This window comes from Mirounga angustirostris, unplaced genomic scaffold, assembly GCF_029215605.1.
Source record: "Mirounga angustirostris isolate CCGP_5_RB_7025 unplaced genomic scaffold, mMirAng1.0.hap1 SCAF_12, whole genome shotgun sequence".
NCBI lineage: Eukaryota > Metazoa > Chordata > Mammalia > Carnivora > Phocidae > Mirounga > Mirounga angustirostris.
The window spans coordinates 21,473,266-21,496,067 of record NW_026991720.1 but is presented as its reverse complement, the minus strand read 5'-3'; the positions used below and the strand labels follow the sequence as shown (position 1 = coordinate 21,496,067).

Sequence of the window (22,802 nt, the reverse complement as noted above, 5' to 3'; positions counted from 1 at the left end):
CGCTGCTAACTTCTATCCTGCTGGGGCAGACACTGCGGCTCATCCGTGCCCACGCGGATGGCTCGGGGTTAAACCTCGCTCAGTGGCAAAGGGCCCCTACTGCCCTCAGGATAAAAATCCAAGCTGAAAACTGGACTGCGCTCCGCAGTGACTGTGAACCTCTTCAAGAAAAACAGCCCCAAACCTGGTCTGCAACAGAACCAGGTTGCTTACTATTCATTCACAACATCCTAGTGGGAAGACATCAACAACATTCCAGAAGAAATACTTTTTTTCTGATGCAATTTTTTAGTGAACTTTAAGAAGATTAAGGCGTGCTCTGGAGAACCCATTACCATTCACCCAGATGACTGTCAATTATCCACTAGACTAGTTAGAGTCTAAAGATTTTTAACCAGACATTCTTTTCAATGATGATTCAATCATTCTTTCTTCCTATGATGAAGAGTCAATCTTGGGAGTCCACCTACCGGGGGCCTCTTCCCTTGCACTGCAAAACTGTGATAAAATGTTGGCATGTGTTCCTAACTAAACTGTCTCAGAAGTTTTCTTTAACAAACCCTAACCTGAGGCAGGTCCTAATTGCTCTGCCCTTTCCAGCGTGCTCCTTGGTCTCCAACCTCTACCGGTCTTTGAATACACACAGCAACCTCCCCCAGGAGCACCCCCAGAGCCTGACACTTCCCCTGGCTCTCTGTCTCCCCCCAGCTTATCACAACCCCCATCTTCTCTCCGTTTACTGGTATCCATCCTCGCAATGCTGGGTCTTATGTTGCTTCCTCCAGAAGGATGTCCTGAGTGTCTGGGCCGCAGGCCCTCCCTGGTGCTTCTGCATCAGAGTTGCCACCACTCGGCCCTCCGTTTCCCTCGCTGGACTGGAAGCTTACTGAAGATGGCACTGGGCCTTTTTATTTCCGTACCCCCACCTCATCACGGAGCCTGGCTCAGAATGAGCACGTAATAAATGTTTGTTGAATGAATGAACGTTAACAGCCTCGGGCAGGAGTCAACCTTCCAGGCACACGTGTCTCATCCACCCGTGCAACCCACTTATAGATGCTCTGGTTTGGATCAAGTCAAAATCAGATGGACAGCTCAACATTAAGACGGATGTTTCTGCATCACAGTGTTAAGGAGAGAGATAAAGCTGCAAAAAAAATGTACTGCAAGAGGGACTCACGGTGCAGCTTAGAAAGCAGGCCTGAGATGCACTGTGGTTCTGAAGAGAGCCCGCCTCTGCACCGAGCGGCCCTCAAGGCACACTCTGGCAGGCCTGGCCCAGAGCAGAACGCACTGACCCACTCAAATCCACTCCAAAGCACAGGCGGGCCGACGAGAGCCGATTTAAATGGAAAATCTCCCGAACTTTCACAATTAGAGGAAAAACACGGGATTTTAGAGAAGGAAAATTTAAAAGGGGGCAATTAAAGATGGATAACAATTTCAAAGCAGCCTTACAGATCTGAACTTCTTGGCACAAGAACATAAAAAGTTAGTTTTCCACGGAAACATGTTAGGTAAGTGTTGGGGATGTAAAGGCCTGAGGAAGAATCAGGATAATTCAGGATGAACTCTCTTTTACTGTTTGTTGGCTTCTGAATAGGGGTGGGAGGACTTTCCTGATGCCTGAAGGGAAGGGGAGTCTCTGTTCCTCACCCACTCCCCCCGACCTTTCTGACCTATGGAGCGCTGTCCCTGAGAACAAACCCACTGAGTCCTGGGCAGGGGCTTTGGGACAGAGCAGATCTCGTCCAGGGGCTGCTTTCTGTGCACAGACATGAGTCTTTCTCCCCGGCAGGAAAATCTGCACTCAGTACTAAACCTTCCAAGTGGGCTTATAGAGTCATAGGGTGGATGCCAGGCTCCTGTCCACTGCTGGGGGTTTTTACCTGTTCCCAGGCGGTCAGGGTGACTGAACGGACAGGGGGTGTCCCTACAGAAGCCATTGTATCCCCTCACACGAGCTCAGGAAAGTACAAGTCCAGGACAGGTGGTCCACACAGACTTTTCCTGCCTGCCTTTCTCACAATAGACCAATGACACAGGAGATGTCGTGACTCTTCATCCCGTATATTCTCCCAAAAATGGCTCAATACTTATCATCTTTTTGAAGATCACCTCAAGGCCTTAGAAACTGACCCGAATAGTAACTGCAGGAAGCATACTTGCTGATCTGAGCAGTGGAAATACGCCTGACTCTGAGCACAAAGGACGGGAGGGCCCGCAGCTAACCAGAGAGGCCGCGGTTAGTTCGGGGGAAGGCTGGGAAGGAGCTCCTGTGTCCAAAGCTCTGTGGAGTTCTCTTTACTCGCTACGAAAGAAAACAGCCGGTATATACCCAAAGATTTTATATGTAATAGATCTTTAACTGACCTGAGAACAAATTAATTCTTTGTATTTCACTTTATAATGCTCAGCCTTTCTCGGTCTTGCACATCTGTACTTAGAAAAAAGAATGAGTAATATTAAAACACAGGGACGGTACACTGAACAGTCCTCACACCACTGAGACATAAAACGTATGCAATACTATTCTACCTTCTACACATATATAAAAACCTTAAAGGAGGCTTACAATAGAACACGTGTGAATCCCCCACATGAATTTAAGAATCTTTTGACGGACTGAAAGTAGTCTTGAGGGGCCACGGAAAGGATTTCCCGTGTGGTTGACTCAAAACGTTATTCTGTTTCTGAGCTGTCATACCAAATGGTCCTCAAGTGAGCAAAAACTATTAAAATGTATTTTTTGAACTTCTCCCCCTAGTACTGAACGCCAAGACTGACTTAAAGACCAAATACTCTAACATACTATTTCTTAGATAAGCTCACAAATAAGAAGGAACATGAAGTTTTAATGTTCTGAAAACACACTCTAACCTGTCCTGCTCAATGAAACATTCATACCTCTCTATGAAATTAAGTGTCTGCAGATATGGATTTGCAGAATTGATCATTTTGGGACATCACAAATTTCTCACAAGATTTTCTGAAACAGTAAAGAAGTTCCCTAAGAGCACATAAAATGTGGACTCGAACAAAAACCTAATTTACAGACCATTTCAAGAATATTCCTGTTCGATGCTAAAACAGTGATACATTATTCTTTTTATATTCTTTTTTTTTCTTTTTAAATTCTTATTTAGAAAATGACTTGAAGTGGAAATGTAAATAAAGTCATCTGAGTTGAGTGCAAAAGGAGTAATCAGACCCCCCCCCAAAAAAACAATCAAAGTCACTGAGAAATTCACCCCACAAGCGACAGGACAACAAGCGATCTGTAAACTCCTGAGGTACAGCGGCTTTCCAGCGACAGAGGCTTGTGGTAGGCTAGCCTACTATGGTATCAGGACAGGGGTCCGAGAGCATTAAAACTCATAAATCTTTAACATCATTTTATACAGAGAAAAGATTTCCATCACATTAAGTAGAATAAATACATTGTGGTGTTTACTAGATAAGCTTCAATATGGCTAAACATGTTCTTACGCTGAACTCTCCCCACCAACAGCCAGAGAGAAATAAAGCTCCCTTGGGCTAGAAATATGAAGGACAAGCTGTACAGCCATCTGAGCAGAACAGCCTGTGGGATACAAGGGTGGAGCATACAGGGCATACAGATTTAAAAAAAACATATTTTTTTAAGTAAAGCTCTACGCCCAGTGTGGGGCTTGAACTCACGACCAGAGATGAAGAGTCTCGTGCTCCACCGACTGAGCCTGCCAGGAGCGCCGGGGTATAAAGATTTTTAAATAAAACCAATAAACCAAACATAAGAGGAATGGAATAAAGATTCAGCACAGCTACTAACTACTTCAAATCCCTCTTAAGCCCAGGCAACTTTTATTTTTTCTTTGGGCTTTCAACACAAAAATCTATGCATGTGGAACACAAAAAAGTAACAGGTGTGGTTTAAACATAACACAGTGCAGACGGATGAGACAATTAACAAAACTCTTAAATTGAGTCTACACTGTGCTTAGGGATTTGCTTCCGAAGAGCAGAGTATGGAAGAGGGTGGGGAATAAATTTACAGGGAGAAACCTGCCAACACTACTCTGGCCAAGGGATCGAGGTCAACGTCATGAGGGGTAAGTCATGATGATGGCATGTTCCCTTCATACAATGTGGTAGGAATAGCACTTCACTTTTGTGGTTTTCCTCTCGAAAACCCATAAACCCCCGTGTAATCAGGAAAAACATGAGAAAAACCCAGACTGAGGGACATCCCACAAAATATCTGACCAGTATTCCCCAAACTGACAGTGTCATCAACAACAAGGGAAGGCTGAGAAACTGTCACGACCGAAGAAATTAAGGAGACATGATGACAAAATGTAATGTGATATCCTGGGGGGATCGTAGAACAGGAAAAAGACATTAGGGAGAAACTAGTGAAATCGGAATAAAGTGTGGGTTTTAGTTAATAGTAATGTACCAATTCCTTGTTCCTGAATTGTGCCAAATGCAGCATAATAATGTATGAGTCAGCAACTGGGGTAACTGGGTGAAGGACACATGGGAACTCTCTGTCCTACCTTTGTAATGTTGCCTCAAATCTACGATCATTCTAAATCAAGAGTCTATTTAACCGTTCCAGTGACTGAGTCCACGGCCCCGACGCAGGGTACTCCAGCTGTGTGCCGCTGAGCTTTCCACAGCAGCCCAGCCCACACAGGCCAGGGTCCTGAGCGTCCTGTGGACCGACCATCACTGCAGCCAATCTGGGAACCTGTCTAAGAGGCCGGGAGATCACAGATGGTGCGCATGCGACAAGAACAAACATCTCTGGAGTGCCTAACACCCCCATGTGAAGTGAAAAAGAGGCAGTCTTATGCAAGAAAAAAGACAAAGGCTAAATGGGTTGGCCCAGAGTCATCAGTGCTCTGTGAAAACACATGACAAACCAGCCTTCATCCTTCACTTAGCAGATACCACTGCCAGAATCCAAGCAGGTGTGAAAAAGAGTTATGCAGACGTCCATCCTGCCCGACAGGCTTTGCATCCTATTTCCTTACCATAAAAAAAGGTAAATCAGAGAAGTAAGGGCACAGAATTCCTTTTAAGGATCTGTGGGAGAAAGTGAGCCATATTTAAAAAAAAAAAAACAAAACACCACTTCTTTGACCAAATAGCACATAAATTATTATCTATTTTCAAGAATCTGTCTGGACAGGGAACATGTGGTACTATGTGAACCATGTTTTGTAAGGAGGAGGCAAAGCCTTCCAAGTGCTGCTCAATATAGAAAAACATTTTGTCTTTACAGAATAAACATGTGGCATGATTCTGTTTGCTGCAATGAATTTCTTTAATTGCCCTGAATTTTAATCGAAAAAGAAATATGGGGATTTATCTTCTCTAACCAAAAAGTTCCAGAATTTGCAAACTAGATGAATATGCAGTACTTATTAGACCAGAAAATTTAAATATAAATGCTTTTAAATTTTTCAGAAAACTAATATACTGTCATTCAAAATCCTAACAGTTTTAAAGGAACAGGGACCAATTATTTAAAGTTCATGTGGGGGTGGGCCTGGGTGGTTCAGTGGGTTAAGCATCTGACACTTGATTTCAGCTCAGGTCATGATCTCAGGGTAGTGGGATCAAGCCCCGTGATGGGCACCCTGTTCAGCAGGAAGTCTGCTTGAGATTCTCCCTCTCCCTATGTCCTTCCCCCGTGCATGTGCATGCAACCTCTCTCTCTCTCAAATAAATAAAATCTTTTTTTAAAAAAAGACACAAGGCGAGAGAGGGAACACAAGCAGGGGGAGTGGGGGAGGGAGAGGCGGGCTTCCCGCGGAGCAGGGAGCCCGACGTGGGGCTCGATCCCAGGACCCTGGGATCATGACCTGAGCCGAAGGCAGACGCTTAACGACCGAGCTACCCAGGCACCCCTAAATAAATAAAATCTTAACAAAAAATCTTAAAGTTCATGTGAAAGAAAAATAATGCAGAAATCACCGAGGAAAATCTGAAAAACAGCAATAACAATGATGAGGAGGAGGAGGAAGGGGGGGGTCCTGTTCTACCAGCTCTAATAATTCAAACTGTGTGGTACAGGCTTAGAATTGACAGATCAGTGGAAAAGAATAACACATCTGAAAATAAAACAAATATTAAAAACTGGTTCACTTATTCAAACATTTATCGAGTGCACTGTTGATGGTTGCTGGATGGTGAAACAAAACAGGCTAGTCAGTCAAACCAAAAGGACAAAGTATGCAAAAACTGGTTAACCACATGGGGAGAAAATAAGTTAGGTATCTTTCTCGTATCTTACACCTGAATACATCTCAGATAAATATCTAATTATATAGAATATCCTAGCATTACGAGAATAAAACATAGCTGCATATATATGATTTTGGGTTGGGAAAGATGAGTTCCAGAATAATCACTGTGAAATATGTTCATCTACTAAATGTCAATAGGGGCACCGTTAAATAAATGACTGTCTAGCCAAGGAATGGATTGTTATGTAGTCATTAAATTGTTAGTGAAGGTATTTATTTATTAACATGAAAGTGTCAGTATTTAGTAGAATGGTAAGTTATAAAAAATCTGTGTACAGTAAGAAGACCTACATACAAATATTAAATAAGACATCGACGGGAAATATTTAGTGTTCGATAAAGATGTTAATTCTCCTCAAATTGAATGCATGAACTCAATCAAAGGAAGGTTTTTCATGGAACGGAACTCTAAAATGCAGATGGGAGAGCAGAAGACAACAAGTAGGGACAATTTTAAAGAAGAGCAAGAAGGGAGGATTTGCTCTACCAGACAAGACACCACCAAGAAATAAAGAAAATTTCACAGTGTGAAATTGGAGCAGGAAAAAAAGAAGTGGACCAGGGCAACAAAAGAGTCCCCAGAAGATCTTCATCGATGGAAACCATATGACAGGATGGCAGTGCATCACCATGCGGCAAGGATGCACCCATTAGTAAGGGCTGAGAGGAAAACTGGCTATCCAGAGAAAAGTAAAATGAGGTTTCTACGCTTCACAATACACACACAACTCCATTTTAGATGGACTGCAGGTGAAACTGTGCAAAGCTAAACTTTAAAACTTTCAGTAGAAAACAGAGAATATTTTTATATGACCTAGCCTGAGAAAGAATTTTAAAAAGAAGACACAAAGACACAATGCTGCACAAAAAGGCCTGATTAAATGTGACTGCATTAAAGGGAAACTCCTATTCAGCAAAAGATATTATTTTAAAAGTGAACAATCAAGCCCCAAAGCAGGAGAAGATATTTGTACACCTATAAACAACAAAGAATGAGTAAGAAAAATATATAAAGCTTGCCTACAAATTAACTTAAAAAAAAACCAATAGGAAAATGGGCACATAATTGGAATACACACTTCACAGTAGAAACTCAAGGGGCTAAAAAACACATAAATTCTCAATCTCACCAGAATTCAACAAAATTCTAATTAAAACCACAACAAGATACCATTTCATACCCATGAAACTGGCAGAATCAGTCTGACAATGACAACTGTTTTGCGGTTTTAAAGCAAGGTACAATAACTGGAGAGAGCAATTTCATTATACTGTAGTTATTAAATCTGAAGTTGTCCGTATCTTAAGACCCAGGAATTTTCTGGCTATATAACCCACTAAGTGCATGCACTAAGGAGATAATGTTCACAGCCACATTTTTTCAATAGTGAAAAATTACAACACTTCAACATCTGTCAATAGGGAAATGTGTTTAAAAATTGTGAGGTATTTAGGGGCACCTGGGTGGCTCAGTCGGTTGAGCATTTGACTCTTGGTTTCATGATCTCAGGGTCATGAGAATGAGCCCCGCGTCGGGCTCAGTGGGGAGTCTGCCTGAAATTCTCTCTCTCCCTCTCCCTCCCCCAACTCATGCCCATGCACTCTCTCTCTTTCTCAAATAAATAAATCTCTAAAAAGAATTGTTAGGTATTTATAAAACTCAATACTATAAGACATTTAAAATAAGCAACTACAGCTACAGACATTAATATGAATAAATCTCAAAAACTTCACACTGGGCCAAAAAGGCAAGTCCAGTACACACAACATGCACTGTAGTCAACGCTGAGATCTTGGTGCCGAGAGGCCTCCTTTTAGCGCTGCCAAGTTCCCTCCCCCAGCTACTGCGAGTGCTGCAGGCTGACCGCTCTCAGCTGAGAAGGGTCACCTCATCCAAGTGAGGTGCCCTCTCGAGGGGCAGCCTGCATTCCAATCACTGCTCCATGGGTGGCCCCTTGCCCCAACCTGCGACGATTCTGAAGGGCGATGCCTCCTCCCATGCTCCCCTCAGGATCCGCTGAGGCCTTCCTTATGACTGCACTGCCACCCAGTCTCTCTTTCTCCGCCCATTCCTGGTTCACTCTCTTTCACGGGTGTTAATCCTAAAATTTCCTTAGTAAATTTCCTGCATGTTAATCTCCTTCTACAGAGTCTGCTTTCCTTGGAACTCTACTTGCTTTCAACAGATACAATTTATATCTTGTTTGAAAACATGTACCACATAAATTTAGGAAGACGGAAATCATACCAAGTATATTTTCTGACCACAGTGGAATGAAACCAGAAATCAAAAGCAGAAGGAAGACTAGAAAATTCACAAGCATGTGAAAATTAAAATAACATGCTCTTGGACAACCAATGGATCATAGATGAAATAAAAAGGGAAATTAGAAAATATCTTGAGGAAAAACAAAAATAAAAACACAACATATTAAAACTTACGGGATGCAACAGAAGAAATCCTTCCTCAGAGGGAAGTTCATAGTGATGAACACCCACATTAAGAGGTAAGATCCCAAATAAATAAGCTAACTTTATACCTCAAGGAACCAGAAAAAGAACAAACTAAGCCCAAAGTTAGCAGGAAGAAGGAAACAAGATTAGAGCATAAATAAAACAGAGTAGACAGGGCGCCTGGGTGGCTCAGTTGGTTAAGCGACTGCCTTCGGCTCGGGTCATGATCCCGGAGTCCCGGGATCTAGTCCCGCATCGGGCTCCCGGCTCAGCGGGAAGCCTGCTTCTCCCTCTGACCCTATCCCCTCTCATGCTGTTTCTTTCTCTCTCTCAAATAAATAAATAAAATCTTAAAAAAAAAAAAACAAAAAACAGAGTAGACAAAGAGGAAAAAGTACAACTAAGGGTTGGTTTTTTTAAAAGAACAACAAAAATGACGAGCCTTTAGCTAGACTAAGAAAAAAAAGAACGCTCAAATAAATAAAATCAGAAATAAGAGACACTACTGATGTCACAGAAATAAAAAGGATCATAAAAGACTACTGTGAACTATACAACAAATCGGACAACCTAGAAAAAATGGGAAAAATCCTAGAAATACACAACCTACACCAAGCCTGAATTAAGAAGAAACAGAAAATGTGAACAGCTCTGTATCTCGTAAGGAGGTTGAATCAGTAATCCAAAGCCTCCCAACAAAGAAAAGCACAAGACCAACAGCTTCACTGGTGAATTCTACCAAATACTTAAAGAAGTAGTAAAGCCAATTCTTTTCAAACTGGTGCTGGCATTAAGACACGCACGTAGACCAAGGGAACAGAAGAGAGAGCCCAGAAGTACACCCACACATTTACGGTCAACTGATCTTCAGAAGGGGTGCCAAGAGGGAAAGGACACAAAAGGGGAAGGACGATGTCTTCAGCAAATAACCTTGGGAAAACTGGATCTCCTCATGCAAAAGAACAAAACTGGACCTTTATCTTACACCACACACAAAAGTCCACTCAAAATGGATTAGAGACAAACCTAAGGCCTAAAGCTGGACGACTCCTAGAAGAAAACCAAGAGGAGGAGGCCGAGAAACAGCACCTCTGTCTGTTGGTTCTGCCCTTAGTTCCTGCACTCCAGATCCACCCACTGAGGCCCTGGAGCCTGTCCACCCCAGGAGAAACGTGATCTTCCAGCTGGGTACTCCTGATCTGGGCCAACAGTATACCTCACAGCAACCTTATTACGATGGCTCATCTTAAACAACTGCCTCACACAGTCAATGGGCTGAGTCTGACCACTTGGGGCTGCTCCTCAGTGGGCTACCTGCTCTTCAGGGGCACCACCCACCTCCCCCCAGATAGTGTCAGGAGAGGACGATGTTCACCCAAGGTGCAGCTAGATGTGCCTGAAGCACTGTTTGCTAAGACCTGGTCCCCAGACATCATGCGGAAGAGACGGTGCTGAAAAACCAACTCGCCCCAGGGGTCCAGGGCACATGGTTTAAGAATCAAAGAGCTAAATGCCACCATCAAGCAGCAACAACAACAGAACGGAGGTCAAAACAAAGTCAGACCTGCCAAAAAGAAGACCTCTCTAGCTCAGGAAGTGAGTTCACAGAGTGGAACCAGTGGCCAATTAACTCCCTCCCCTAGCACCTCAGTCCCAGCCATTTCCAGCAGCAGGGCTCCTATGTCTATCTGGATTCCAAATTCTGTCTCCCCACTGTCAGATCCCTTGTCCACCTCCTCTTCCTGCATACAGAGGCCCTACCGTGTGACCCATACTCAGGCTTCAGATACAGTCAAGGATATGCTGCTCAGTGTCTTACTTTGGGGGCATGGACCATGGATCTTATTTGACCCCTGTACATCACCAACGTCCTGGACCAGGGACACTCAGACCCACAGGTACCAATGCAGTCACCAACCATCTCAACCAGTCCCTAGCTTCTCTTTCTGCCCAGGGATGTAGAGTTTCCAGCTTGTGTTTTAACTCAACCACTGATTGTTTGGATTATAAGGACCAAACTGCTTCCCGGAAGCTTAACTTCAAGGCTGATTGCTTGGATTCTAAAGATCAGGCATCCTCATGGAAATTCCAGGTTTTGTGAAGACCTGTAGAACCTCTTTTTGTGGGTGATTTTTAAAAATACTGGGCTGGACATTCCAGTTTTAGCCAGACATTGGTTCAAAGAGTTAGATGGGATGTTACTCAGACTCATCTTCTGATCAATGTTCCAGGAGTCACAAAAGGAAGAATGAAAGGCCTTAGAGGGGCCTACCAACCAGCAGCCTAAAATGCACAAACCAGTCTACTCAAGATCCTGGCACAGTTTTAGATCATTGGCTTTCCTGATTTGCCAAATGATCAAAAGCATTCCAGCCACGTGCTACCCAACACCCCCAAACTAAACTGTGAGGGAAAGGAGTAGCAATGCCTCAAGCTCACTCATGTTTCATGACCAACTGGTAGCTGGCATTGAAAAACTTCTCAAGGTTGTGTGAACTGGGTGACTGATTGTCCTAGATGCACTATTTAAAAAATTATGTTCTGGGGCGCCTGGGTGGCTCAGTCGTTAAGCGTCTGCCTTTGGCTCAGGTCATGATCCCAGGGTCCTGGGATCGAGCCCCGCATCAGGCTCCCTGCTCAGCAGGAGGCCTGCTTCTCCTCTCTCCCACTCCCCCTGCTTGTGTTCCCTCTCTCGCTGTGTCCCTGTCAAATAAATAAATAAAATCTTTGGAAAAAAAATTAAAAATTTTGTTCTAATGGAGTCTGTACGCAGTTTAAGAGATAATCAGTGCGTGTCTGATAGAAATGCTACATCTGTGGTTTTTAATCTGTGCTAGACTTGAAAACTGTGATCTCTTGTTACTGTATGCAACCTTGAACTCCACATCTGCAGGGATTCTTCTGTGATTGAATAGGTTATAATTATAAGCAAAATTCAGAGCAACTGAGTACTTATCTAAAAAGATTACCTTTGGCTGGAGGTGAGCTGTACTGAAACTGCAACAAAATGTCTCTGGACAAGGAGAGTGAAAGAAGAGAAACAAGAGGACACTAATGCATCTGTCATTTATTGCTGGTAAGCCTAGCAGTAAAGAGCCATTGGTCAATTGCTCTGACCCTGATGAATTTATAAATTGAGATCACGGTCATGTATGCTTACAGATGTTAACTGGAAAAGTTATATATGCATAAACCTTTTCTTCCTGGATATGGCAGATAGGCATAATTATATCTAAATGGTTCTAGCGCCCACTCCCAAATAGGGAAAAGCCTCATGACATTGGTATTGCAACAAAAGCAAAAACAGACAAGTGGGACAACATCAAACTAAAAAGATTTTGCACAGCAAGGGACACAATCCACAGAGTAAAAACGAAACCTAGAGAATGGGAGAAAATATGTACAAACCACATATGGGGTAAGAAGTTAATATCCATAGTATATAAGGACCTCTACAACTCAACAGCAAATATAGATAGATAGATAAATGCTATTAAAAATGGGCAAAGGACATGGACAGGCATTTCTCCAAAGAAGACAAATAAATGGCCAACAGGTATTATAAAAAGATGTTCAACACCACTAATCATCAGGGAAATGCAAATTAAACCACAATGGGGTATCACCTCACACCTGTTAAAATGGCTATTATCAAAAAAAGAGAAAGAAAGAAAGAGAGAGAGAGAGAGGAAGGAAGGAAAGAAGGAAGGAAGGAAGGAAAGAAGGAAAGAAGGAAGGAAGGAAGGAAGGAAGGAAGGAAGGAAGGAAAACAAACCCACAGGGGCAGCCGGGTGGCTCAATCAGTGGAGCATGTGACTCTTATCTCGGGGTTGTGAGTTCAAGTTCCCTGCTGGGTGGAGAGATTACTTTAAAAGAATAAAAAATAAAATGAAATCTTTTTAAAAAAGAAAAAAAAAAACAAGCATTGGTGAGGATGTGAAAAAATAGGAACCCCTGTGCACTGTTGGGAATTTAAAATGGTTCAGCTACTATGGCAAATAGTAGGGAGGTTCCTTAAAATATTAAAAACAGAACTACCATATGATCCAGCAATTCCATCTCTGGATATTTATCTAAAACACAGGATATCAGGATTTCAAAGAGATACATGCACTTCCGTGTTTATTGCAGCATGATTCACAGTATCAGAGAGGTGGAAACAATCTAAATGTCCATCAAGAGATGAATGAATAAAGAAAATGTGATACATACATACAATGGAATATTAACTAGCCTTTAAAAAGGAGGAAATCCTGCCGTATGACTGGGAAGACCCTGAGGACATTATGCTGAGTGAAAGAAGCCCGTCACAGAGGGACAAATATTGCACGATTTCCATTGATATGAAGTATCCCAAATAGTCAAACTCATAAAAGCTCAAAGGAGAATGACGGTTATTAGGGGAAATGAGGAGCCGCTGTTCAGTGGGTATAAAGTTTCAGGGGTGCTAGATGAAAATTTCCAGAGACACACTGTACCACATTGTGCTTACCGTGAACAATAATGTACTGTGTATCCCGAAATTGGTTAAGAGGGTAAAAAACATGGACTGCAATTCCACTTATGTTTTGGAATACATCTGTATTTAGTAAAGTGAAAAACATGCGTGAGAAGGAGAAACACCAAATTCAGGATATGACACCTGGCAGAGAGAGGGTCAGGCTTGTGGAAGAATGCACATAATGTTTTAATAACCACATAACACTTTAATTCTTTAGTATTCCTTATGCTTTTCTTTACATGCCTGAAATATTCTATATTTTTTTAAAAGTAACTTTAAAAGGAACAGCTTTGCTCCCGTGTATCAATTATTCTCTACCTTCTTTTTCCCAAAACAAGATGGATGACATTCGTAAGAACAAGAAATTACCATGGGCGTGCCCACGTTTTGAAACAACATCACATTTTGCAGTGGAAGCAAAGAAAATAGAGCTACAGGGTCCTTTTTTTCTTTTATATTCTTTCTTTTGGGGATGTTGCAATCTCAAAAGTATTTACAAGTTTGTAACTCCTTAAAGTGTCCCAGCAACCATCCTATTAAATTGGCGGCTCTACAGATAAAATGGTGCCTACCTTCTACAATAACTCCCCTTGTTTCTCCTGCTCAAGAAATTACCAGATTCCAAGCAAGTGAAAATGAAATCATAGGGATTAACTCTGCTTCTGTCAAGTTTCAAACACAATGGTGCCGTAACTTGAACCAGGACAGTCGTCTGACCCCAAACTTGGGACAAATTTATTACTAGAAACAACCCTCAGAGAATTCTAAAAGTAGGGTTCAGTGTAAGGAGATGCCTAGGATTTTTGTTTTTCTAAATTCAGAACATTTTCCAATACAAAAAGCATTAACAGTATAATTACCGTTACATAAAAAATGATGTGCTCCTGATTTTTAATAAAGGGACTGCCTTTATTATAAAGGGATAATTTAAAGAAAAAAAACAACATTCACATGAAATATTCACACAGTTGAGATAAAATTGAATACTGCCCTAAATTTAGTGGAATAATTCCACAACTGCCAATTCGCTCTTTCTTTTTGGCTTTGATCTGGGTTTCAAATTTTTAAATTTCACTGTATAATATAATTACTTCCATGTCCCTAGGGTTCATCCACAGAACAATGTTTTTCCTTGTCCACACCCAACCTTCTGAGCTATGTATGACAGCAAAACATCACATAAAAAATTCAGAAGCATAAACACGAAGAAAAAAAAGTGTATGGAAGGAGAACAGCAGGATGAAAAACTTCAAATTTTTCCAATTTACTAGTTGAAAGCCAACAGATTTTGTACATATCCAAGGTATCGAGCACAAACAATCCAATATATTAATTGTTCAGGTACGCTACCGAGAAACTAAACTTCGGGTCTTTATTTGATTGATACAAAAGATTTATAGACACAGTTGCAAAGGAGGAAAACAAAATAAGTAAATCAAAATTCTCAGATACAGGCAAAGAAGAAGGGTTGTTGGCTGGGAATGGAAATCTGTAATGATGTATGTCAGCAAAAGCGTTCGTTCGTATCTTAAAATTCAATCCCTTCCTTTTCATCGCTGTGTTTTGAGTACCTCCTTCCCGTGACACTGTCAAAACAATCTTTGCGTTTCACATTTTCCCAGCAATCCACTCATTCCGAACTTTCAACCACATTTTAGAAAGGCATTCAGAGCTCGGTCCAGGCTAGAGACAACACAGGAACTCCCTCTTGTGCTACAAAAGGGAACTGCCTGTGTACACGGGCACTTAAGTCCAAGAAATTATTTTTTTATCGTTGGAGAAGGAATTTCATTGCCCTCACCTTACAGACAAGGGAACAGTCTGAGGTCCAGCAACTTACTCCCTCAAGGTATTTCAACCAATAATACATTTAAAACAGGACCTGACCACATATTACTTAAAGATAAATCTAAAGTAATAGGTAGAGCCTAATTTTAACTTCTGTTCTGATGGTTTCAAAGCAACTGTTTACATAGTATCTTCGGTTTAATGTATATTCGTGATCATTTAAAAAAAACCCAGAAAAGTAAATAATGGGCAAAATTTTTCATAAGAAAGGATTTATTTTCCAAATTATTCTTCAATCTTCTCAAACAGTATAAAATAAGGTATTATTCTGTGTATCATGAATCTACTTCTTTCAAAAGAAGGACAAGGCAGAAATAAATAGAATTTCTAAAATAATAAACTGTCACCCTTGTTTACATGCTAAAGTCAATGGATATGAATAAGAATTTATATTTTGTGCTAATGACATGTCAAAAAAAAATTTAAACCTGATTTCTAAATCCCTTTACTATGAATTTTTAACATGAATTAATATGATTACAAGTACCTCCTTTACAAGGTTGTTTTAAAAGTTAAAATGAGCCGATACACATAAAGGATTGAACAGTCTTTTCTAAAATTTACCCGTTTTCATCTTCGTTATGTGAAAAAAGTACAAAGAGTATGTATACCTTATAAATGACAAAAATACAGAGATGAGAGGAACAACTAAATTTTTAAATGTGATAGGTTTTCACGGGCAAGGATTTGCGCACTCTGTAATTACCCTGTTTTCGAGAGTGATTCATCTAAACGTGAGACAGACTACAGCCCGTGATATTGCACCCACACAGCTGGCCAAGACCACGTCAGTTTTCACTTTCCTCCCTAATCCTCCATGTGTGTCCGGCCAAAGCTGGACAATGGGTCAGAGCATCAACTTCAAAGTCCAATCAAGTATGTGCGAAGAGCTGCATTCCTCTGACAAAACCTCCAAAGTGAATTCTTGTGTTCCCAAATCAACAAGCAAAATAAATACAACCCCTAGGGGTCTTGCATTCCCACCTGAAGGAATGATATCACCGCTTGATGGCAAAAGCTGAACTGATTCCTGACTCCTTTTTTCTCCCGTATCCTTCAAATTCCGCTAGTCACAAAGTCAAAAGTCAGGTCACCCCCAGTCACTAAATCTCTTCACTCTTCTCTCTTCTTTAAAGCCATGGCCACAGCGTTCAAGTCTCCAGCGAACTTCCCCCCCCCACCCAACCTGGATAATAGGCAAGTCCTATTTACCCTTCAAAACTCAGCTCTCCACATTTGCTTCTCCGGAGCCTTCCCAGCCCCTCTCTGTAAATGCCCCTCATCCCTACTGAGGCAGGTTAAGTATCAGCCCCACCCTCCCCCGACCCCCTTACTTCTGTTATCTCTGCAGGTATATCTTATATTCAGAGTGCCTGACTAATATGAGTGTCCCATAAATCTTTGTTGAATAAAAGGTTTACTTGGGGGGAGGGAAAAGGAGGAAAAGTAGAATTTGGTTAAATAGCTGGTACTTTATTTGGGAAAATGAATTAATGACTTTCAGTCAAAGCACTAGTTGTTTCCAAAATAAATTTTTCAATTTGCATAGCATGAGGCAGAATCACGGGCAAAACATTCCAGGGTTGTTGATTTTTCATAAAAATTCGGCAACTTTCTACCAGAAAGAGACGCACCTTGACCTGAAGAAGTAAAACTCAATTTTCTGTTTTATCTATGAAGACATGCAGGAGATGAAGGCATGAAGGCCCTAGCCCCAGAGATCCTGATCCCTAGTCTGGTACAGAACATGGCCAGGCCCAGCCAGAAAAGTGCTCTGGAAGGACTTATCTTGGTTGCAATCTATATGCCCATCCCCACACCCAAGAGATCTTTTGCCCAGAGTACCTGATTATCTCCACATACATGGGGCTGGGGACAGGTGGGTGGACAACCGACACCAGAAGGGTGTGCCTTTCCGTATCTAAAACATGCAAAGGTGTTAGGCTGTCATCAATTCCCTTCCTGATAACCAAACTCCACACATTTGAACTACTTTACACGAAAAGAATATTAATCTAATAAACTACCATTTCTTCCAGTGGGGGAGGTGGGTGATAACAGTTATTAAACATAAAACCAATGTTCACATGCTGGGGAAATACAGCCGTTACTGGTCACTAAATTCTGTGAAAGACAACTAATAATGGTTTTACAATTAGAATCCAAAGAGCACTTGACATAGAACATGAATTTAATAGGTTTCATCAAGTATTCTAAAGCAATATATTACAATGAAATCAGTCACCTAGTCCAATTTCTTGAATGGTCATCTTAGAATTTAAAATTTTGAGTGGCTACTCACTTTTTTTTTTAAAGATTTATTTATTTATTTGAGAGAGTGAGAATGAGAGAGAGAGAGTACATGAGAAGGGGGAGGGTTAGAGGGAGAAGCAGGCTCCTCGCTGAGCAGGGAGCCCAATGCAGGACTCGATCCAGGGACTCCAGGATCATGACCTGAGCTGAAGGCAGTCGCTTAACCAACTGAGCCACCCAGGCGCCCCAGCTACTCACTTTTTAATGGCTTTATTGAGGTATAATCTACATGCCATGGAAGTCACCCATTTTAAGTGTCCAATTAGATATACTTTGGTAAATTTCTACAGCTGCACAGCTATCACCAAGAATGGTTCCATCACCCCCAACAGTTCCCTTGTACTTCTTTACGGCCAGTCTCTGCTCCCACCTCTGGCCCTAGGCAACCACTAATCTGACCTAATGCTTTGCCTTTCCTAAAATTTTCATATAAATGGTATCATACAATATACAGTCCTTTGTTTCTGGTTTCTTTCACTTGGCATAACGTTTGTGAGGTTTACCCATGTTGTACCATGTATCAGTAGCATGAATTAGTGCTTCCTTCTTTTTCATGGCTAAATAAAACTCCACTGTATGAACACAACACATTTTGCTTATCTGTTCACCAGCTGATGAACTGGATTGTTTCCAGTTTTCGTCTATTACAAATAATGCTGCTATGGACATTTGTTTGGTTTTCAAATGGGCACAATTTTTATGACCTTATTGGTGTAGAATTCACATACAATAAACTGCACATATTTGAAATGTATAATTTGATGAATTTTGAAGTATGTATACACCCATGAAACTATTGTGCATAATCAAGATAATGAATCTGTAATTACCCCCGATGTTTCATTATGCCCCTCCCTTTAGAATCCTTTTCTCCCTACTCCCCTAAGCCATTCAATGATCTGCAACCAATGATCTGCTCTGTCATGATCAATTAGTTTGCATTTTGTAGAATTTCACCTAAATGGAATCAGACAGTATTGGTATTTGCGGGGAGGAGGGGGGGTGCCAGCTTTTTTCATGCAGAATAATTACTTTGAGATTCATACATGCTGTTTGTATAGATCAGTAGTCCATTCCTCTTCATTACCGAGGAGCATTCCATCATATGGTTGTGCCAATTTGCTTATCCATTCATCTGCCGATGGACATTTACACACAATTTCCAGTTTTTGACAATCACAGATAAAGCTGTTATGAACACTGTATATAAGTTTTTGTCTAGATACATGCTGTTACTTCTGAAGGCCTAGCTGGGGATGGACCTGCTGAACTTTTTAACAAACTGTTTTCCAGCAATGGCTGTACCATTTTATATTCCTACCAGCAATGTGTGAGCTTCCTGGGGTTTTTTTACATCTTTGCCAACACATGGACTGTCAGTCTTTTTAATTTTAGCCATTAGAGTGGGTGTAGAGCAGTATCTTATTATGGGTCTAATTTGCACTTCCCTAATGATTAATGATGTTGACAATTTTTTCATGTGTGCATGTACCATTCACGTACCTTCTCTGGTGAAATATATATCCAAATCTTTTGCACATTTTAAAATTATGATTAAATTGTGATCAAGTTATTAGTTAAGCTTATGATTGCGTTTTAACAAAGTTCTTTATGTATTTTTGAGATACAAATCCTTTATCAATAGACATCTGTTTTGTAAATATTTTCTCTCGGTCTGTGGTTTGACTTTTCATTTTAACAGTGGTGTCTTCTGAAAAGCAAAACTTTAATTTTTATGAAGTCCAGTTTATCCTTTTTTCTTTTATATACTTCACGCTTTTTATATCTTATTTACTAAGTCTTTCTCTAATCCAAGACACGAAAACTTTCTGCTATGTTTTCTTCTTTACATTTCCTATGATGCACCTTAAGTTCATTTTTGCATATGCTGTAAGGTAAAGATCAGGGCAATTTTCGTTTACATGGATATCCAACTGCGGCAGAACTATTTGCTGAAAAGACTATGCTGTCCCTACTGAATCACATCAGCACCTCTGTTGAAAAGTAGTTGGGAGGTGCCTGGGTGGCTCAGTCAGCTAAGCTTCCGGACTCTTGATTTCAGCTCAGGTCAGATCGCAAGGTCATGAGATTGAGCCCCGTATCAGGCTCCATGCTCAGCAGGGAGTCTGCTTGAAGATTCTCTCCCTTTGCCCCTCCCCGACTCGCTCAGGCACTCTCTGTCTCTCTCAAATGAATAATTAAACCTTAAAAAAAGCCGGGGGGGGGGGGGAGAAAAAGGAAAGTAGTGGACCACACAGGATATGGATCTGTTTCTGGATATTCCATTCTACTGATCTCTATATGTCCATCCCTATGCAAACACTATGCTGTCTTTATTACTGTAGCTTTACAGTAAGTTTTAAAACCAACTTCTTTTTTAAAGTATAAGACCCCCAACTTCTTTTTTAAAGTTATTTTGATTATCCTAGATTCTCTGCATTTCCATATGAATTTCAGACTCTGTTTTTTCTATAAATACTTTTCAAAAAAATCTTTTCTGAAATTTTGACAACTCTGTTGAATCTATAGATTAATTTGGGGGAAACTGCCACATTGACTATATTGTCTTCCAACCAATAAACATGGGTATTAAACATAAGACCAATGTTCATATGCTAGGGAAATACAGCTATCCCTGGTCACTAAATTCTGTGAAAGACAACTAATAATGATATTCCTACTTATTTGGGTATTTTTTTTTTAAAGATTTTATTTATTTGACAGAGAGAGAGACACAGCGAGAGAGGGAACACAAGCAGGGGGAGTGGGAGAGGGAGAAGCAGGCTTCCCAAGGAGCAGTGAGCCCGATGCGGGGCTCGATCCCAGGACCCTGGGATCATGACCTGAGCCGAAGGCAGACACTTAACAACTGAGCCACCCAGGCGCCCCTTGGGTATTTTTTTTTTTTAAGATTTTATTTATTTATTTATTTGAGAGAAAGAGAGTGAGATACAGCATGAGAGGGGAGAGGGTCAGAGGGAGAAGCAGGCTACCCGACGAGCCAGGAGCCCGATGCGGGGCTCGATCCCAGGACCCTGGGATCACAACCTGAGCTGAAGGCAGACGCTTAACGACTGAGCCACCTAGGCACCCCAATATACCCCACATTTCAGTCATCCATTCATCAGCTGATAGACATCAGTTTTCCAAGGGGTGATGGTTCTTTTAGTAATTTGCTTGTATTTAAACTGCAGAATCTGTCTCTTCCAAGAATGTAGCCCGTTATCTTTACTTACTTTTAATTTTTTTTAAATAATCTCTACACCCAACCTGGGGCTCAAACTCACAACCCTGAGATCAACAGTCACAAACTCCATCGACTGTGCCAGCCATGCGCCCCCACTTAGTTTTTAAAATTCGTATTTCTGTCCTCTGATCTGGTTCCCTATGGGTTACCTCTGCGTCTGCATAGGGTACTGGTCAGCCATAGTGATTTGGGCAGAGGCTGTGCTCAAATACTTTGTACCTGTAAGGCGTCCACCCTCCACTGAGGAAGTTGCATGTGGTGGTAAAAGCAGTCAGAGTCGTCCCCAGCTCTCAAGGAACTCCCTGGACTTTCGCTTTTTGCTGGGTTCTCTTGAGTATCGATCCCCTAGGCATGCAAAGTTAGCAGCCGGCCACAACTGTGTGGAGAGCTGATGTCAGCCCTTCTATGGCTCTCTCTCATTTCTGGGATCTCCCTACTAAATTCCTGGATGGTGGCCCCGAACCAGGACTGCAACGTTGAGGCAGCAAAGCTGTAGGCTTTCCCCATCCATTATGAATTGAGTATGCCACTTTCAGCCAGCAAAGCTGTGGGTTTTTACCGCCAACCCCCACCAAATGGCATCTATCACTTCTGGTAAAAAGTACAAGCTGGTAAAACTGCAGTTCTCACGGAGTGAGATAAGAGGTGGGAGAGGGGCCCAGGCAAGAAGGCCACAAACTCCCACTCTCATTACCCAAGGTTCCAGCATATTTATTGTCTGCCTCCCCAGTCTATTTCCAGTACCCAGAAATGACTGCTTTTGTCAATCCTGTCCAATTTTGTAGTTTTTTACTGACCCATCCTCTTCACATCATCATTAATGGGAGTGACCTTGGCCATCCATTTTTAATTTCTCAACCTCCCATAACATAATCTCTTAAAAAAAATAAAGTAGGACTATAATTTCACTTCAAGTACCAAATACAGAACTGCTCTCTCCAAGTCTGACATAAAATTTATCATCATAGCCCGAATATTTTTCCATTAGGAGCTCTTCCACACAGTGCCAGCAAACTAACATTATATTAAAAGTACCAAAAGAGTCAGATGTTCAGTAATTTTGATGTTCCTAGGGAATTAACTGAATGACTACTTGCATCTCAGCCGTGGCCCTTAACCACAAAAACTCTACAATGGCCCAAAGACAACGGGTTCTGTGATGTTATTAACAAAGCTTGACTTAGGCAAAAAGGAAATTCTTGCAGATTCCATTAGTATTATTATATAAATATTCTCAATCCAGATTTTGTAATCCAATTTTTTTCCCCATTATTCCAAATACTGTCACAAAACCCTCAAGCTTAACTTGCCTTTAGCGCTGGGACATCGTATTTATAGAATGCTTTGTAGCTGACAAAGCTTTTTCATCTCCTATCTCACGTGATCCTCGTGAAAACCTCACGTAGTAGGTACAGCAAATAGCATCCCCATCTTATACCTGTCAGAACTGAAATACACAAGGATTAAGTGTTCTACATAGCTGGTAAATCAGATCTAAGATCCAGTTACTCTGGCAACGTATCGTCTTGTGACCTTGTACATGTCTTTGCTTTCATTTCTTCCAACATTTTGGTAACTTCCTTAAAGGTAAAGAGGAGAGATTACCCCAAATGATAGCTTTCTCAACACTTTTGGTTGAGAATAGGCTTAACATTTATTTCCTTAAAAATTGTAATTATAGCAATGTAAATGCACTCCCCGAGCAAGAAGAAATGAAGCCAAATTTTGTAACAACTACACAAAAGCAACCTTCAACATAATGCCAACCTCCCCACACATGCACAACATATACACACACACACTCTACGAAACACCATTCTAGGAAACCCTCCTGGGAGGGAAACACTAAACCTACCCACACACACATACACAAGGTGGTGGTCTTAAGTGTCACAAACCTGGTGGGTCATTTCAGAAGAATATCTTGAAATCTCTCTTAATACACACATTGGGAGAAATGTGGTAATTTTTCTCATTGAGAAAATGAAAACCAAACACTTCCTGAACCCTCTTGCCTCCGCGGTTCCTCAGGAGAGGGTCTACGCTCACCCTCTTTGGGGCATCGACTCCAACTCTCCCTTGAACCTGTTTGATTTGGGCTTTTGTCTCCACCACTTCACTAAAACCTCTTGTCGAGCTCACT

The 22,802-nt window shown here is 41.3% G+C and overlaps 1 long non-coding RNA gene and 1 pseudogene across 2 annotated transcripts in view; one reads left to right on the top strand and one right to left on the bottom strand.

The window, feature by feature from the left end:
- The window catches only part of LOC123835300 (uncharacterized), a 220,842-nt gene that overhangs the window by 144,215 nt on the left and 53,825 nt on the right, over positions 1-22,802 (bottom strand). The gene's annotated exons all lie outside the window — the stretch shown is intronic.
- On the top strand, positions 8,742-10,851 carry LOC123836107 (homeobox protein OTX2-like; annotated as a pseudogene).